The sequence below is a fragment of the Myotis myotis genome, unplaced genomic scaffold (genome assembly GCF_014108235.1).
Source record: "Myotis myotis isolate mMyoMyo1 unplaced genomic scaffold, mMyoMyo1.p scaffold_m19_p_8, whole genome shotgun sequence".
Taxonomy (NCBI): domain Eukaryota; kingdom Metazoa; phylum Chordata; class Mammalia; order Chiroptera; family Vespertilionidae; genus Myotis; species Myotis myotis.
Window position 1 is genome coordinate 54,560,721 of NW_023416390.1, and position 18,037 is coordinate 54,578,757.

Here is an 18,037-nt window from a genome sequence, read left to right on the forward strand (position 1 = left end):
GGGATTACTGGGTCAAATGGGAGTTCCATTTTTAATTTTTTGAGGAAACTCCACACTGTTTTCCACAGAGGCTGCACCAGTCTGCATTCCCGCCAGCAGGGTTCCTTTTTCTCCACATCCTTGACAGCACTTGTTATTTGTTGATCTGTTGATGATAGCCATTCTGACAGGTGTGAGTGGTACCTCACTGTTGTTTTGATTTGCATCTCTTGGATGATTAGTGACTCTGAACATGTTTTCATATGACTCTTGGCCTTCTGTATGTCCACTTTTGAAAAGTGTCTATTTAAGTCCTATGCCCATTTTTAGCTTCTTTACAATTGGAAATTCTTCACAATATCAGTTTCTAATCTTTCATAATATCTTTCATTTTATCTTTGGGTACATAATGCTTTTAATTTAGTATTTTACATTAAGGTATAATTCATATAATATAAAACGCACCATTGTAAAGTGTACTTTTTTTGTTTTTTAGTGTATTCCCTATGTTGTACAATCATCACCATTATGATTCCAAACATTTTTGTCACCACATAAAGAAACACTGTACCTATTAGCAGTCCCAATTCTCTCTCCCTCCATCCCTGGCAACCACTGATTGGCTTTCTAATGCTATACATTTGACTATTTTGGACATTTCATATAAATGGAATCATACAATATATGGTCTTTGTGCCTGGCATTTTTCACGTGGCATAAAATTTCCAGCATTTATCCATTCTTTAGCAAGTAATAGTTCTTCATTGCTTTTTATGCCTGAATAATATTCCACTGCAGATATACACATTTTGCTTAGTCGTTCTTCAATTAATGGGCATTTAGGTTGTTTCCATATTTGTGTGAACATGTTTTCAATTTTCTTAGATATATACCAAGGTGAAAAATTGCTGGGTCAGATGGAAATTCTGTTTAACTTCTCAAGGAACTGCCAAAACTGTTCCCAAAGAAGCTGTATCATTTTATATTTCCACTAGCAAAGTACAACAGTTTTAATTTCTTCACATCTTCACCAACCTTTATTGTCCATTTAAAAATTATATGCATCCTAGTGCATATAAAATTATATGTTAAGTGGTGCCTCACCATAGCTTTGATTTGCATTTCCCTAAAGATGTTAAGCATTTTCCCTCTGTCTACTGGTCATTTGCATATCTTCTTTGGAGAAACGTCTACTGTAGTCCTTTGACCACTTTTTAACTGGGTTATCTTTCTAATGCTGCCTTGTAAGAGTTCTTTATATATTCTGAAAACTAGAGACTTATCAGATATATATATATGTATATGTATATGTATATATCTTATGTATCATTTATATATTATATATGTAATATATACACACATATATGTACATATGTGTACATATATAATTTGTAAATATTTTCTTCCATTGTTTAGATTGCCTTTTCATTTCCTTGACAGTATCCTTTGATATGCAAAGTTTTAAATTCTGATGAAGTTCAATTTATCTATTTTTCTTCTTTTGTTGCTTGTGCTTTTTGTGTCATATCTAAGAAACCACTGCCTAATCCAAGGTCATACAGACTATCACCCATGTTTCCTTTTAATAATTTCATAATTTTAGCTTTAGATCTTTAATACATATTGAGTTGATCTGTATATGGTGTGAGGCAGATGTCCAGATTCCTTCTTTTGCATGTGGCTATTCAACTGTCCTAGCACTACTTGTTAAAAAGTTCTTCTTTTTCCACTGAATGGCCTTGGCACCTTTGTCAAAAAATGGATGAACATTAATCACAATGCTCTTTTAAATACCTAGATAACATTTCAATCTTATTGGACAGTCTTTCATTTTAAGATAATAAATACATTCCTAGGTCAATTTTCAGGCTTACTAAAAACAATTTCAAGGTTTTCATTATGAGGACCACAGTGTCATTACTTCCTGAAGAAATTAAAAGAATGGTAATCTCTTTAAACATTCCACTCAGGAAGTTTGTTTCTACTGCTAACTCTGATAGATGGAAAAGATGAAATACTGTTAGAATAGTCAACATTGCCGGGATTTCTGACATGCCATAGACATGATGGAAATACAAGTAATTAGTAGTATTAATACAATGTATCACTTTGAATACTTTATTTATATACTAAATCAATCAAAGGAGGATTTAAGGCAGCTTACACAGGAGATTACAAATAAGCATACAATCAGGAAAAGAAATATATAGGTTAGGTAGCTACAGGGAGTATAATATACTGCATATGCTAATGTAGAAATTAGAGGTTTGAAGTTATTTTATCACTGTCTTAAGAAGCCGCACATGTCAGTACAAATTGTCAATGTAAATCTCATCCATATAGATATTTAAATGTGTTGTTTTTTTTTAATTGATTTTGGAGAGAGAGGAAGGGAGAGGGAGAGAAAGAGAAACTTTGATTGGCTGCCTCCTGTATGCAGGATGCATCTGGGCCAGGGATTGAACCCACAACCTGATTATGTGCCCTGACCGGGAATTGAACCCGAGACCTTTTTGGTACATGGGGTGACGCTCAATCGAGCCACACTGGCCAAGGCTTTACCTGTATTTTAAAATCTGGGACAAACAAGGGCCCTGAATTGGGAACTCATCTAGTTTCTTGTTTTGTTCTATCACTATCTGACCTCTGACCTTAGTTTAGGGCCACTAAATCTTTTTGTACCCAAGTTCTTTTCTCTCTAATACAGTGGGGCCTTGACTTACGAGTGTCCCGACTAACGAGTTTTTCGAGATACGAGCCGTCTCTTGGCCGATTTTTTGCTTTGAGTTGCGAGCTAAAATTCGGGTTACAAGCCAGCTTCAGATACCCCACCGCTAGTTGGCGCAGTGAACGTCACAGTGAACACCACAACATCAGCCCAGCATCATGTGTCTCACTCGTTCGCTTTAAGATTTGACATACGAGTAATTTTAGTTATGAGCTCCATCACGGAACGAATTAAACGCGTAAGTCAAGGCCCCATTGTATAAAAAAGATGTTTGGAATCGATTTCTAAGAAACTACAGTGGGGCCTTGACTTACTAGTGTCCCGACTAACGAGGTTTTTGAGATACCAGCTGTCTCTTGGCCAATTTTTTTCATTGAGTTGACAGAGTAATTTGAGTTAACGAGCTCCTTAAAGAGCTTGGTCTCCGAACGAATTAAACTCGTAATGTCAAGGCCCCACTGTACCTTGTTCTACAATTCTTGAGTCTGTAAGTCTAAAAATGCATGTCTGTTCATCAAGAAGGTGCATTCTTGTTTTAAAAAATGTAAATGCAGAATTAAAAATAGTTGTATCATATGTAAGTAAATCGTGTGGAGCCTTCAATTCAGGTCCTTGAATTAGATCATACAAATGTCACTGAGTTACTGAGTAAATTCCACATGGATGCATTCTATTTCCTGAAATAAGAATGTTATGCTAGGTAGATATGATTCAGGTCAATACAACTAAATAAATGGTACATTTAATTCCTATCTCACAACCAAGAAGAGAATTGGGTGTTAGATCAGTGACACTGACCAGAAAAAAAGAAATCAGTCTCTGGGACCCAGCTAATTAAATTGGATAGTTTTCAAATATTAACACCTTGAACTTTAAATCCACTTGTTCCTCTATTTTTTAAAGCATTTGTTAAATGTATATTTTATTTCACAATTTAAGAAGCAGTCACATTTCAATTACATTTTGGCATGTCTCCTGCACAGACTCTAGGGAAACATGCTCAAACCCAAATCTCACTCCCCAAGCCCAGAAAGTCCGAGCTAGAGCAACCTGTCTTGAAAACACTCTTCTACTTATGGTTTCACTCTTTTAAATATATTTTTAGGAAAGCCTTCCATAGTAATTTCTTTTTTTTTTTTAAATATATTTTATTGATTTTTTACAGAGAGGAAGGGAGAGGGATAGAGAGTTAGAAACATCGATGAGAGAGAAACATCGATCAGCTGCCTCCTGCACACCTCCTACTGGGGATGTGCCTGTAACCAAGGTACATGCCCTTGACCGGAATCGAACCTGGGACCTTTCAGTCCACAGGCCGATGCTCTATCCACTGAGGCAAACTGGTTAGGGCCATAGTAATTTCTTTATTTCTGGGCCTGATTTGCTGGTTTCTTTCCATCACACACTAAGAAAAGTGCTCTCTCTCCCCCAATTCTCCAGAGGCCAGGGTAGTTTCCACCCACTCACCTCCATCAGGAGTTCCTTTTTTCCCCTGGTTGGTTCCTGCCAGAAGGAAAATGGGGGACAGTAAGTTCCTATTCTGCTTCCCAGGTACAGCACATGCCACCCAGGAGGAAGTACCAAGATAATCCCTGGGCAGCAAGTTGCTTCCTCCTTCACTGATGCTTGGTTCAATAAAGAAATTGTCCTAGGCTAGGAGAGGCAGCCTGTACAAGGGAGATAATCTTATCTTCCCTTGGTAAAGTTGCCCAACTCCAACAAAAGTTTGCCAACTGCTAGGGCCAGTTTTTTATTTTAATAAAATACATCCCATTACTATTGAATTCAATTATAAAAAAACTAAGGTATTTGCTTGCTTGCGACATGTAAAGCAGTCTGTCGGGTGCAGCAAGGGGCTTCAGAGATGGCACTACCTTAAGAGTTGAATTCCTTTCACAAAGTTTTTTCACCAAGTCATCATGTCCTATTATTCATATTTCCACTGATAAGGCTCTGTGCAATTAAAATACTTGCCTACATTTACAAATTCTTAGTTCAAAGATTTTCATTCAAACCTGCTGCACAGCATTCTCCCAGAGTGCCATGGTGGATGTTCATTCAATACAACATTTACTGAGTATCAACTACGATCAGAGCTTTGTTGGGCACTACTGATGCAGTGAGAACAAAACAGACATGGAACCTATTCTCATGAAGGCACCACTAGCTGCAACTTAAAACATATATATATGACTACCCTGAGATAGCCAAAGGCTATAGCATTTGTAGAGGAAAGTGGTCACATCTATATATCTACACTAATAAAAGAGAAACATGGTAATTGGCGTACGACCGCTACCCTTCCCATTGGCTAATCAGGGCAATATGCAAATTAACTGTCAGCCAAGATGGCGGCCGGCAGCCAGGCAGCTTGAAACTAACATGAGGCTTGCTTGCTTCAGTGACGGAGGACTCCAATGTTCCCTGCCTGCGGCTCCAGGCCTCTGAGCCTGCAGTTTCAAACATTTTAACAAATGTAGACGCTAAACAAAACCCCAGAAACCAGCTTTCAGCCAGTCGGGATCTCAGAGCTGGAGCTGATACAGAGTTTCAAGAACGGAAACAAACCAGATACCTGCTTTCAGGAACGGAGGCCTAAGAACTGGAGCCTCAGAGCTAAAGCTGGCCCAGAATAAAAAAGAAAAAAAGAAAAAAAGGAGCAGTTGGGAGCTTCCGTCACCCCCAGCCTGAAAACAGCCCTCAGCCCCTCACCCAGACTGGCCAGGCACCCCAGTGGGGACCCCCACCCTGAAGGGGGTATGACCAGCTGCAAACAGCCATCATCCCCTCACCCAGGCTGGCCAGGCACCCCAATGGGGACCCCCACCCTGATCCAGGACACCCTTCAGGGCAAACCAGCCGGCCTCAACCCATGCACCAGGCCTCTATTCTATATAGTAAAAGGGTAATATGCCTCCCAGCACCGGGATCAGCGGAGCCCTGAGGCCTCCCGGCACCGGGATCAGTGTGACAGGGGGCAGCGCCCAAACCCCCTGATTGCCCTGCAGCTCTATGTGTGACAGGGGGCAGGGCCACAACCTCCCTATCGGCCCTGCTCTGTTTGTGACAGGTGAAGGCGCCCCAACCCCCTGATTGGCCCTGCTCTGTGGGTGATAGAGGGCGGCGCCCCAACACTCCCTCCCCCCGCGGGCCCTGCGCTGTGTGTGATGGGGTAGAGCCATAACATCCCCATCGGCCCTGCCCTGAGTGTGACAGTGGCGGTGCCCCAACCCCCTGATCAGCCCTGCTCTGTGGGTGATAGAGGGTGGCGCCCCAACCCCCTGATCCACCCTGCTCTGTGCGTGACAGGGAGCAGCGCCCCAACCCCCCGATTGGCCCTGCTCTGTGCGTGACAGGGGGTGGTGCCACAACCTCCCCATCGACCCTGCCTTGAGTGTGACAGGGGGCGGTGCCCCAACCCCCCAATTGGCCCTAGCCTGAGTGACTGAGGGTGGCATCGCAACCTCCCAATCCACCCTGCTTTGTGCATGACGGGGCGGCGCCCCAACTCCCCAATCGGCCCTGCTCTGAGCCTGACCAGGGGCTGCACCTAGGGATTGGGCCTGCCCTCTGCCACCCGGGAGCAGGCCTAAGCCAGCAGGGCGTTATCTCCCAAGGGGTCCCAGACTGCGAGAGGGCACAGGCTGGGCTTAGGGACCCCCTCTTTCCCCCCCGAGTGCACAAATTTTTGTGCACCGGGCCTCTAGTCCTATCTAATAATAGACTAACATGGTAATTAACCATACCTCCGCTATGCTTCCCATTGGTTAATCAGGGCGATATGCAAATTAACTGCCAACCAGATGGCGGCTGGCAGCCACACAGCTGAAGCGAACATGAGGCTTGGTTGCCCAGGCGATGGAGGAAGCCAAGGTTCCCCGCCTGCCGTGGCCCAGCTCTGAGCTTCGGAAGCAACAATGTTGCAATTATAGAAGCTAAACAAACCAAAGATACCTGCTTTCAGCCAGCCCTCGGAGTTGGAGCTGCAACAAAGTTTCAATTACAGAAGGTGAATAAATCCCAGAATTAAAAAAAAGAAAAAAGGAGAGACTGGGAGCTTCAGTTGCAGGCTTGGCTGGCCTGAAAACAGCCCTCAGCCCCTCATCCAGGCTGGCCAGGCACTCCAGAGGGGACCCCCACCCTGAAGGGTGTGTGGGCAGCCTGAAAACAGCCATCAGCCCCTCATCCAGGCTGGCCAGGCACCCAAGCGGGACCCCCTCCCTGATCTGGGACACCATTCAGGGCAAACCAGCTGGCCCCCATCCATGCACCAGGCCTCTATCCTATATAGTAAAAGGGTAATATGTAAACTGACCCAAACAGCAGAAAGACTGGGAATGACTGGTCACTATGACACACACTGACCACCAGGAGGCAGACGCTCAATGCAGGAGCTCCCCTCTGGTGGTCAGTGAGCTCCCACATGGAGGAGCTCTGCTCAGCCACAAGCCAGTACAGCGGTGGTGGTGGGAGCCTCTCCTGCCTCCTCAGCAGTGCTAAGGATGTCCGACTGCAGCTTAGGTCTGCTCCCTGCTGGCAAGTGGACATCCCCCGAGGGCTGCCGGGCTGCCAGAGGAATGTCTGATTGCCAGCTTAGGCCCAATCCCCTGGGGAGCAGGCCTCAGCCAGCAGATGGTCATCTCACGAGGGGTCCCAGACTGTGAGAGGTCACAGGCCGGGCTGAGGGACCCCCCTCCTGAGTGCACAAATTTTTGTGCACCGGGCCTCTAGTATATATATAAAAGGATAAGTGTCTGTCTGTCCAACTGGTAGCTATGACACACGCTGACCACCAGGGGACAGATGCTCAACGCAGGAGCTGCCTTGATGTGCACTGGCCATTTAAAAAAATAAATGGCACCATGGACCTGGTGCCCACAAAGCAACACTCAGCTTCCCCAAAGTGGAACACAGGCCTCACCACCCCCCCGGAACAATACCCCACCAAATCGCAGCCAACGGTGCCAAGGCCCCATGGCGCAAAATGCGGCCCACAGCCCAGCCCAGCCCGGAAACGGTAGCTGTGGGTGCTGGGCAATGACATCACATAGCAATGCCTGGCTTCCTCTCCCAAGCAACTAGCCTCCTTGGAATTTCTTCAGCCCAGGAACACGACTTGCTTTATAGCCAGTTGCAAACATTGTACAGTTCAATCAAATGTTTGTGAAGCGTTTTCCCATGCCTCATCTCATTTGATGCTCACAGAGGTCCTGGAGTAGGTAGATAGGAGGCTTGGTAGAATTCTATTTTCTTTTCATTAGATGGAAAACAGAGATTTAGAAAGTTTAGAAACTTGACCCGACTGAAAAGAAGAAATGGTGGACCTTGAAAATTACTTCAGGTTTTCTCACTGCGCAGAATATAGTCAAACACTGCTACAGTTAAATATTTTATCCTTTGTTCTCCCTGAGTGATCTACAATAATAATCTGCTTTGTGTTGATATTTACTGCTGTGTTGCTGACAATTACCTGAAAGAGAAGTTGGGGTGCTTCACTGGGCTGGAAAAAGTTTAGCTACTTCAGAAAGCAGGTCTAATTAAGCAAGTTCATCTAGATCAGGGGTGGGCAAACTTTTTGACTTGAGGGCCACAATGGGTTCTTAAACTGGACCGGAGGGCCGGAACAAAAGCATGGATGGAGTGTTTGTGTGAACTAATATAAATTCAAAGTAAACATCATTACATAAAAGGGTACGGTCTTTTTTTTTTTTTAGTTTTATTCATTTCAAACAGGCTGGATCCGGCCTGCGGGCCGTAGTTTGCCCACGGCTGATCTAGATATATAAAAAGCTAAGTTGACTCATGCATGCATGATACATATAAAGCTCTCACTGGCGCCAATCACACGCGTGTGTTTTGACCTGTCACTGTTGATCATGAATTTGGTTGACATATCTATTATAAAGGGCGAATAGCAATATTAAAATATTTCTTCTAATTAATTTCTTTTCAATGTGCACGAATCCATGCACCAGGACACTAGTCTATTTATAAGGTTTAGGAAATGTTTTGGAGGTAGTGGCATTTGGATCGGGCTTTTAATTATGGGTAGAAATGACCTCACCTATTCCTTTTAAAAATATGTTTTTTTAAAAAATTGATTTCAGAGAGAGGGAAGGAGAGATAGAGAGAGATAGAAACATCAATGATGAGAGAGAATCATTAATTGGCTGCCTCCTGCACACCCCCTACTGGGGATTGAGCCCACAATCCAGGCATGTGCCCTGACCAGGAATCAGCTGGAGACCTTCCGATTCTTGGGTCAACGCTCAACCACTGAGCCACACCGGCCAGGCTCACTGATTCCTTTTGATTATCAAATAGCAATCATCCTTTGTAAGACAGTTTCCAGATACCTATAAAGATGTTTTTAGTGTTAGATAATATCCATTCTTCACTAAACCAAATAAGGATTATATGCATTATTTAGTTTGATTTTCCTGGTCTGGTTAACTCAATTTTTCCTGGTCTGGTTAAGACAATTTTTAAGTGTAACAATAATGGTTACTCATAGAAATGATTGATTAGGCTAGTGCTTTTCCCATGATCCTTGAAACACAAGAGTGGAAATAAAATAAAGAACAAATCCTTTATCTTCTTTGGACCTCAATTTTCCTTGATTTCAAAATTAAGGGGTTAAATAATATAATCTCCTTCAACTTTATTATTACATAGCATTTCCAAAGAAATACAAAATAGGAACTTTTCCTTGGCAAATATGATGATTTATTTTTCCTCATAAATGACACCATAGATTTAAAAAGAGTAGCCATTTTGTTTCAAATTGTATTATAAACTAGGCCTTGGTTACAAAATGGTTGATATGGCTTTCATTTCAAGATGGTGAGAAGCAAGTATATAGGATATCCTGGAAGTAAAGAGATAATACTATATTATGAAAATATGTGATATAAAACTATGAAAATTAATGACTATTTAATAACATTTATAAATTCCCTCCTAACATTTTACTAGGTAGAATGAAAAAAAATATAGGCTTTGGATTCAGATGTCAGATCTGCAATTTTCTAGCCTATGAAGAGACTGTTCCAAGATGTTATTGCTGTCTGCCCTGTAGGTTGGACTACTGCCAGAATGGAGGTTGCTTTCCATAAACTTCCCTTAGAGATTGTCTAATCATAACTGATGTTCATTCTGACATAAATCAGTACCACTCCCTAGTCTGCTATGTGCTGGTTCCTGGAGAAGGTTGTTGTCCTGACCTGGTAGCATTACTGTACTAACACTCCTGACTATTCCTCCTCCATCCCCATTCCCACCTCCCCACCCTGTATAATTCTTTGATGCCTGCCAAGTAGCATGGGAATCCATTTCATCTTGCAGCTTTCCAAGACATGCCTCCTTTGTAAATTTTGCATAATAAACTGTATTAATAAACTGGAGTGGTGAGCCTCTTTCTTCAGTCTTGCCCTGCTCTCCACTTATGTTTTCTTACCACATACAGTTTGTAGGGTTATTATGAAGATTAAAAGAGACCATATATGAAACATATGTTATTTGTTCCTCATATCCATTCTCTTCTATTATTCCTGATTTTTAGCTTGTATGGTCATGTGACCATGTTCTGGTCATCAGAAAGTAAATGTAATTTCCAAGATGAGCTCTCCTTTTTACCTTTCTCACTTGTCTAGCTGGATGAAATGTTGCGGTGAGTCAACCAGACCCTGTGGTGAGGGCAACACTTCAGGGATGGTTAAACAAAACAGATGGTGGAACAACAAGAATGAAGATGCTTAGGTTCTTGACACTGTGGCTGCCAGATCAGCTCTGGGTATCTTCTACTTTGAATTGGAATATGCAAATGAAATAAAATTTCTGTCTTAAGCCACTGTGTTTGGGGATCTCTTGAGAGGAGCTGAGCTGTTCCCTAATTGGTACAATATTCAAGACTGGTTCAGTGCTGAATACACAGTAGGTAATCCTTGCCTTTTCCCCCTTCTAATTAGAGCTTATAATTTCTTAAGGCAGACACACATGAAAATGATTAATCATATCAGCAGTCAATTATAAATGTGTAAAAAGGTATGAACATAGCTTAATAATGTTGTGGGAGGCACATTTAGAAGTATATGTAGGAACTCACCCAATAGTTCACTCAAGATTTGTGCATTTAATTGTATGTAAATTTCACCTCAAAAGCGCAAAAAGAAAAAGAGAACTGTTGGGCTTCACAGAGGATCTAACAATTAGACTGGGCCCTGAATATGAGAAGGATTTCAATAAGTAGAGAATGAGAGGGAAGAACATGCACTCTGAAAGGGCAGAGGTACTGAGTAGTCTTTACTATAGTGCATTTAGGGACTGGAGGTATTCTACTTATGGAAGTCTAGCAGATGTGCGGATGAGAGGAAGTTCAGACAGGATAATCAGGGCCACCATCTAAGATTGTGCCACATTACAAAAACCCTAGGGGCAGCATTCATACTGGAATAGTATCCCCTAGAGATGCAGAGTGCACTAACTGCATAAACTATATGCAGCAGACTCAGTTATGGCCAGATTGTAGTAGACCTTGAAATTTAGACTTTAAGAAATTTAGACATTAAGGAGAAATGAAGGATTTACAAGTAGGAGATGCACATGTTTTAGAAAGGTAAACTGGACACCAGCATGGAATATAAAACTGAGGGAGACAAAATCAGAATATCCATAGGAAACTTGCTCGATTCTGGGTGGAAGATGAGGGCTTGAATAGAGCAGGGGAAATGGAAGGTGGATGGATTAAAGAAATATTTATTTCAAAGGTAAAATCAACAGGATTAGTTGGCCAATCAGATCTAGACCAGGAGGAAGCATTCAGGTCCCTACAATTCAGAATCAGTTACCTGGGATAGGGCCCTGAAATCTACATTTTGATAAGCACAGTAACCCAGGTGATACTGTTGAAGATGGTTCATCAGCCATCATTTTCAAAATACTAGGCAGACAAGTCAGAGAAAGATAAATATCACATGATCTCACTCATATGTGGGATATAATGATCAACATAATTTGATGAACAAGAATAGATCCAGAGACAAATGGTAGGGGAGGGGGAGTTAGAAAGCAACCAAAGGACTTGTATGCATGCATATTAGCATAACCAATGGACACAGACACTGGGACGGTGGGGGCTTGCCTGGGGTGGGAATTGCTGGGGAGGGGGGCGGGTCAATTGGGGAAAAAGAAGACATATGTAAACTTTAGACAATAGTAATACTTTAAAAAAATACTAGGCAGACAAGACAGGGCTGATAGCCAGACACAGAGAAACAGGAAGAAAAATTTTGGGGGAAAACGTATTCAATTTTGGACAAAAGTGCTTGAAGAGACATAATTAACAATAGGCAGGAAAAATGTAGCTACTAAGTGATATAAAAATCTAGAGGAAGAAATAAAGACTAACTATGCCTTCCCTCCTGCTTACATTCTTTAAGTACTGATTTGAATGTCCAGTGTTCTTTGATACAGTTAACCAGACCAAAATCTTTTTTCTATTGCAGGAAAAAAAACTAATTAAAAAAAAATATTTGTTTTTATTGATTTCAGAGAGAGGAAGGGAGAAGGAAAGAAAGATGAGAAATATCAATTGGCTGCCTCCTGCACACCCCCTACTGGGGATTGAGCCTGAAACCCAGGCATGTGCCCTGACCAGGAATTGAACTGGCGACTTCCTGGTGCATGGGTCCACACTCAACCACTGAGCCACACAGGCCCGGCAAAAAACCCCTAAGTTTTTGAAAACAGTGGAGAGAGAAAGAAGCAACATGCATTATTGTACCACTTTATGTCATAAGATGTATACTTTTTTCTCCCAAGTATAAACCAAAAGAGAAAAGGCCCACTTATCCTATCTAATAAAAGAGAAACATGGTAATTGGCATACGACCGCTACCCTTCCCATTGGCTAATCAGTGAGATATGCAAATTAACTGCCAGCCAAGATGGTGGCCGGCAGCCAGGCAGCTTGAAACTAACATGAGGCTTGCTTGCTTCAGTGACAGAGGAAACCAACTTTCCTCGCCTGCCTTGCTGGCCTCTGAGCTTGCAGTTTAAGAAACACTGTAACAAATATAGAAACTAAACAAAACCCCAGAAACCTGCTTTCAGCAAGCCAGGATCTCAGAGATGGAGTTATACATTGTTTCGATTACAGAACGCAAACAAACCAGGTACCTGCTTTCAGGAGCGGAGGCCTAAGAGCTGGAGCCTCAGAGCTAAAGGTGGGCCAGAATAAAGAAGAAAAAAAGAAAAAAAAGGAGCGGTTGGGAGCTTCAGTGACCCGCCAGCCTGAAAACAGCCCTCAGGCCCTCACCCAGACTGGCCAGGCACCCCAGTGGGGACCCCCACCCTGATCCAGGACACACTTCAGGGCAAACCAGCCGGCCCCCACACGTGCACCAGGCCTCTATCCTACATAGTAAAAGGGTAATATGCCTCCCAGCACCGGGATCAGCAGAGCCCTGAGGCCTCCCGGCACCGGGATCAGCGTGACAGGGGGCAGCGCACAAACCCCCTGATCGCCCTGCGGCTCTGTGTGTGACAGGGGGCGGGGCCACAACCTCCCTATCGGCCCTGCTATGTTCATGACAGGGGAAGGCGCCCCAACCCCCTGATTAGTCCTGCTCTGTGCCTGATAGGGGGGAGCTCCCCAACCCCCTGATCGCCCTGCGGCTCTGTGTGTGACAAGGTGCAGCGCCCCAACCCCCTGATCGGCCCTGCTCTGTGTGTGACAGGGTGCGGCGCCCCAACCCCCCCCTCCCCACGGGCCCTGCTCTGTGTGTGATGGGGTAGAGCCATAACCTCCCCATCGGCCCTGCCCTGAGTGTGAGAGTGGCAGTGCCCCAACCCCCTGATGGGCCCTGCTCTGTGCGTGACAGGGGGCAGCGCCCCAACCCCCTGATTGGCCCTGCTCTGTGCGTGACAGGGTACAGAGCCCCAACCCCCCTGATGGGCCCTGCTCTGTGAGTGACAGGGGGCAGTGCCCCAACCCCTGATTGGCCCTGCTCTGTGCGTGACAGGGGGTGGCGCCGCAACCTCCCCATCGACCCTGCCTTGAGTGTGACAGGGGGCGGTGCCCTAACCCCCAATCGGCCCTACCCTGAGCGTGACTAAGGGTGGCATCGCAACCTCCCAATTTGCCCTGCTCTGTGCATGACTGGGGAAGGCGCCCCAACTCCCCAATCGGCCCTGCTCTGAGCCCGACCAGGGGCTGCACCTAGGGATTGGGCCTGCCCTCTGCCACCCGGGAGCAGGCCTAAGCCAGCAGGTCGTTATCTCCCGAGGTGTCCCAGACTGCGAGAGGGCACAGGCCGGGCTGAGGGACCCCCCCTCCCCCCCCCGAGTGCACAAATTTTTGTGCACTGGGCCTCTAGTTACCTATATAATGTCAGAAGGAAAACTAGGTAATGCATAAAATAGAAAGGCATTTTAGTAGAAGTCTGTTGTCTTATGTAAAGAGACTATTAGCCAAATAGGTAGAAGTGTTAGCTAATGCTTTGTTCTGTTAACCCTTACATACTATTAAATAACACACAAAGCAACTCTTGTAGCATGTTTGAGTGTGTGATTTTTCTTAAGTCTTTATTTTCCAATCTACCAAATTCATGACAATAAAACAGTATTACTAATGATCTTTAACAAGAGTAGGACAACATTGTACCTATGCTCTGGTCTTAACCAAAAGTGTTTGGGGGAAAAAACAAACCTTCAAGTTATCTGAAAAAGGTCTCCCAAATAGAAGACAATAATGTAAGAGATGTCACAGGATGCACCAGATTCATAAAGAAAAAGAGGCAATTAATCTCATGAATCAACAGATTAGGGGCCTCTCCAGCATCTCTTGAGATATTTACTGTAAAAAAAACAAAACCATTATAAAAGGATAGAACGCTTCTTTAAAAAGAGTTAAATTTCAGGAGACAGACAGAGGACCTTTTCACAAAAAGGCCTGTTTTCTCTTAAATCACAGTTTAAATTGCTGAGCAGTCATTTAGCCTTGAGAATATTACCAATGATAAATGGGAACAGGCAAAAGCCCACATAATTATAACGCTGTACTCTGTGCTCTTATCCACTGGCATGGGACTCTACAGCTCTTCATATTCCGGCTTTTAATTTCCCCGGGGACACCTACAGACTGTTGGGCAAATGCTTGCAAGTCACAACATGTTTTATTAGAAGTAATTGTGAGAACTCCAGTAAGAAAATAATAAGATTACAGGGATCTCCAGATCTACATTTTCAGTCATTCCCAAGATGTTTAAGGTGTGACTTTAAATGTATTAATATGATAAAAGTTTAAAACCAGACATACTATTTTTACACCATGCAACACACTCCAACTGCTGAATACTCCTGAGATAGGAACTAAAAATCTTTGCATGGCCTGACAAACCAACCTTTCAAACCTGTATTTGTGCCCAACTCACCCAAGTTTCCACTCTTTCCAGGGCCACACCAATTTTTTCTGAAATATGAATATTCAGACCTCGAAAATCCTAAGACTGTTGTAGGGAAGTTTAATAAGATTTTTGGTTTGCTATTTCACTTCCTTTTTTATCTGGAAAAAATTAAAAAAAAATACTATAAAATAAAGATTCCAAACAATTTTTAGATGAGACCACATCTTGTGTAATAATTTCTCTATTAAGATAATTTATAGATTACAATCAAATTTAAAAAGCCTTATCAACCAAAGATAAAGTCAGAGTTGGCATAGAGAATACATGTCGAGTCTGGACATGCTTATTGATAGGTAAGAGTGAGCAAGTCATTTAACCTTTCTGTGGACCTCAGTTCCCTCATATGCCCCAGTTTAGTAGGTAGGGGTAGAGCATGCTGCAGGATATAGGTTTCCAACCTGTCAATACATTAGAATCATCAAGGGTAGTTAAAACACACACACACACACACACACACACACACACACACCCCACCAATGATCAGCAAACAGTGTCTAAGACTTCTTGGATCATATTTGGTGGTAGTGGTGGGGGGGAAGCAGAAGTGACACAGATTTAGAATCACTGCCATAGGAGTGTCTAGTTATAACTGGGAAATCACTGTACTCCATAAAACACTACACAAATATGCACCAAGGTAGGGAAACAGGCTTTCATAGTGTCCTTTTGTTTCACAGTAATCTGCGTTTTTAATTGTTCCAGAAGAAGTATATAGAATGTGAAAACAAAAATAGCAGTTGCTAAGGTAGATGATTTTTAAAGGTATTTTGATATGTTGGCAGATGGCCCAGAACAATAGCACTCCAATAATATTGTTTCCATAAAATTTCCAGAACTCATTCTATCTAATAAAAGACAAAAGGGTAATTAACTGTACCTCCGCTACGCTTCCCATTGGCTAATCAGCAGGATATGCAAATTAACTGCCAACAAATATGGTGGCCAGAAGCCATGCAGCTGAAGCGAACATGAGGCTTGCTTGTTCCAGTGATGGAGGAAGCCAAGGTTCCCCGCCTGCTATGGCCCAGCTCTGAGCTTTGGAAGCAACAATATTGCAATTATAGAAGCTAAACAAACCCCAGATACCTGCTTTCAGTCAGCCACGGCCTCAGAGCTGCAGCTGGGCCCCAGAGCTGGAGCCGGCTCTCAGCTCCAGTGACAGCTATAGAAGGTAAATAAATCCCAGAATAATAAAAAAAAGAGGCTGGGAGCTTCAGTCACCCGCCAACCTGAAAACGGCCCTCAGCCCTTCACCCAGACCGGACAGGCATCCCAATGGGGACCCCCACCCTGAAAGGGGTGTGACCAGCTGCAAACAGCCATCAGCCCGTCATCCAGGCTGGCCAGGCACCCAAGCGGGAACCCCACCCTGAAGGGGGTGTGACCAGCTGCAAACAGCCATCAGCCCCTCACCCAGGCTGGCCAGGCACCCCAGTGGGGACCCCCACCCTGAAGGGGGTGTGACTAGCTGCAAACAGCCATCAGCCCATCATTCAAGCTGGCCAGGCACCCAGGTGGGACCCCCACCCTGATCCAGGACACCATTCAGGGCAAACAAGCTGGCCCCCACCGGTGCACCAGGCCTCTATCCTATATAGTAAAGGGGTAATATGCAAACTGACCCTAACAGCAAAAAGACTGGGAATGACTGGTCACTATAACACACACTGACCACCAGGGGGCAGACGCTTAATGCAGGAGCTGCTCTCTGGTGGTGAGTGCGCTCTCACAGGGGGGAGCTCTGCTCAGCCACAAGCCAGGCTAATGGCTGCCAGTACAGCAGTGTTGGTGGGAGCCTCTCCTGCCTCCTCAGCAGCGCTAAGGATGTCTGACTGCAGCTTAGTTCTGCTCCCCGCTGGCAAATGGACGTCCCCTGAGGGCTGCTGGGCTGCCAGAGGGATGTCTGATTGCCATCTTAGGCCTAATCCCCCCGGGGAGCAGGCCTAAGCCAGCAAGTGGTCACCCCCAAGGGGCCCCAGACTGCGAGAGGGCACAGGCCGGGCTGAGGGTCCCCCTCCCCCCGAGTGCACGAATTTTTGTGCACCAGGCCTCTAGTCAGTCTATAAAAGGGTTTCATCTATGAATGGAAGAGATTTACCATTAATGACATTTGCACTGAAGTTCATGTGTTTGAGTGTGACCACAGCTCTTCTCCTACCAAGCAGCAGTGACCCTTTTAACATGATGCTCCCCCTACCAATTCTCCAATCATCTCAATTCTATTTAAATTCTCAAACTATCTACCGATAGTTGAGATAGGACATAGATCCCAATGGCATGTCTTCAATCCCGAAAAGCACATAGCCATGGAACAGAAGGACAATCTTAATCTTGTTTGAATGTCAAGCATCCCAACAATGAAGGAGGCAGTTCTCTATTTTCTCATGGGAAACATTAGGGTCAGAGGTAGGGATCCATACCTATTGAAGTAATATTACTTGCTAGATGTTTTACATTAGATACCTTATTTTAATCTTCCATCTGCAGGAGCATATATTTTCTAGATAAGGAAACAAGTCATCAAAAGTTAAAATACATTGACTAAGGTCACAGAATTAGAAAATGGAAGACCTAGAAAAATCCAGGTCTCTGTGACGTAAAAATCTAATCTCTAGTTCTTCTCACCCAAACTTAGTTTTTATTTTGTAATTAAAGCTATACATATCTATATTTTAATTAGTCAAATAGTTTCACAGGGCTTACGAAAAACAGCAGTCCCTTGCTCTCCTCTCCCCATTCCTGCTTCACTTTGGCAAAAGTTTTCAGCTCTTCTGGTTTATTGTTTCTGGTATTTCTTTCTGTACTCTAACATACTACATTGGCACTATTAATTTTTCAGTTTTATCCATCTTCCCACTATGCAAAA

The 18,037-nt window shown here is 43.8% G+C and overlaps 1 protein-coding gene across 6 annotated transcripts in view; it reads right to left on the reverse strand.

Annotated features, from left to right (window-relative positions):
• TANK (TRAF family member associated NFKB activator) overlaps positions 1-18,037 on the reverse strand; it is a 105,603-nt gene that overhangs the window by 64,457 nt on the left and 23,109 nt on the right. Inside the window, exons 1-2 of one of the 6 annotated variants that reach the window (XM_036318630.1) lie at positions 15,139-15,269; positions 4,175-4,210 (exon numbers count right to left, since the gene is read on the reverse strand). The exons of 2 other annotated variants lie outside the window; for them this stretch is intronic. The gene's annotated coding sequence lies outside the window, so the exon portion shown is untranslated. Of the gene's footprint in view, positions 1-4,174; positions 4,211-14,414; positions 14,562-15,138; positions 15,270-18,037 lie in introns of those variants that run through there. 3 more of the 6 variants (XM_036318633.1, XM_036318629.1, XM_036318632.1) reach the window with 3 other exon arrangements.